We start from the raw sequence: 1866 nt of genomic DNA, 5'->3' as shown, positions 1-1866 counted from the left end.
ATTTATTCAATATATTAAATTATTTTTATTTATATTAAGATTAATTTTGAATATTTTAAAATAAAAAATATAATTAATCATAATTTGCATATTAAGTTATGTTGAGTACATGATATTCTATTGTGCTGCTAAAAATAAAAATGAGATAACAAATATAATTTTATCTCTTAATTCAATGTATTTATTTATATTTTATATTTTTTATGATAAATTTTGTATGATATTGGTATATTAAATAAAAATACCTACTATAATAACAAAAATAGAATTAAATTTCAATCAATAATTTTATACTCTTTCCTTTTTTCACCTTTATTTTGGATTTTAATTTATTACTCAATGGTACTGAAATTTTATTGATACTGAAATAAAGTTACAAAATGATCCATAGAGTAGAATAAATAAAATGGTGTGATACCAATATTACAACATCTAAATGAAACAACTTAGGATCTAAAATGTTTATCTTTCTCTTTCTTGTTGTCTATTATATTATCTATTCTATTATACAAAAATTAAATTTTTACATTTAATGATGAAGCTAATATAGCATGTTTCTCACAGTGTTTTTTACTTTATTTTTTTAACTCATTAAATACAATTCATTATAATGAATTAATTATATCAACTAATTGATTTGATTAGATATTTAAGTATCACACAATTTAAAATTATGTATATCAAAATTGATTTGATTTTTATGATATATAAATTTAAGGAATAAATTAAAATAAGACAATTTATTACTTATTTAAATTAAATATAATAAATACAAACTAATTTAGATAGAAGTTTGCTATTTACTAATTTTCTATATATAAAAATGACAAAACAAAATTGTAAAAATAATCTTTTTATCATTTTTGCTATTTTAACTTTGTTTTCTTTATTTTTTCTTTACATGTATTTTTATGTTAACTTTGTTTATTTAATAACAAAATATACTCATTAATTCTATTATATAATAGTATATTTTTTTCCTATGTTAATCGAGAAATTTCAATAGTTATCAAATACATCTAATGAAATTACTGAGAAGTGAGAACTACGAGAAGTTAAACCCAAATTCAATATGGTGAAATAAAGAAACTTGAATTACATGCATTGGCAATATATACCGTTGTTGTTTGTGTTTTTTCGTGATGCTAATTAAAAAATTTTTCCATTATTAAATATATTATTAGAGATAAATTATTAAAGTCTATACAAAGTTTAAATTATTAACTATCATAATTAACTATCATAAATATTAAATTATTTAATAAATAATGAATAAAGAAATGGAATAAAAAAATTTAATTTAAAATTTTTTTCTATTATTTTTTATATATGTGAAATTATAATGTACTTTATACTTTTGTTCTCTATCTTTCTTTCGCGTTTTAGTTATAATTTTTGTAATTTTTATTTTTTGATTTTGTTTATCTTTATTACACTAATTTAAAAAAATATATTTATTATAATTATATATAGCAATAATATTATATATATTTATATATATATTTTTAGTTTTTCCTAAAAATATTGGCATATAATTAATGTAAATAATATATATACTGAGCAAGTATCTCTATTGAATTAATCACAAAGGTTAATAAAATATAATAGCATAATTTTTACCTAATTGTAACAAGTATCTCCATTAAAAATATTAGCTAATTATTACTCTGTTTAATTAGTGTGTGTGTATATATATATGTAAGGAGTAATAATAAATTCTTACAATTATTTATCATTTAGAAAATTCATACCTCAGACATAGCTCTTTTTCTTTTTATTATTTTCATACCTAATGGCTACTAGCTACGATTCTATCAATAGTGTTACCTATGGTAGATTATGTAATAAAAAAATTTGGAAAATAAA

Source organism: Arachis hypogaea, chromosome 6 (genome assembly GCF_003086295.3).
Source record: "Arachis hypogaea cultivar Tifrunner chromosome 6, arahy.Tifrunner.gnm2.J5K5, whole genome shotgun sequence".
Lineage (NCBI taxonomy): Eukaryota > Viridiplantae > Streptophyta > Magnoliopsida > Fabales > Fabaceae > Arachis > Arachis hypogaea.
This window is presented reverse-complemented; position numbering follows the sequence as displayed.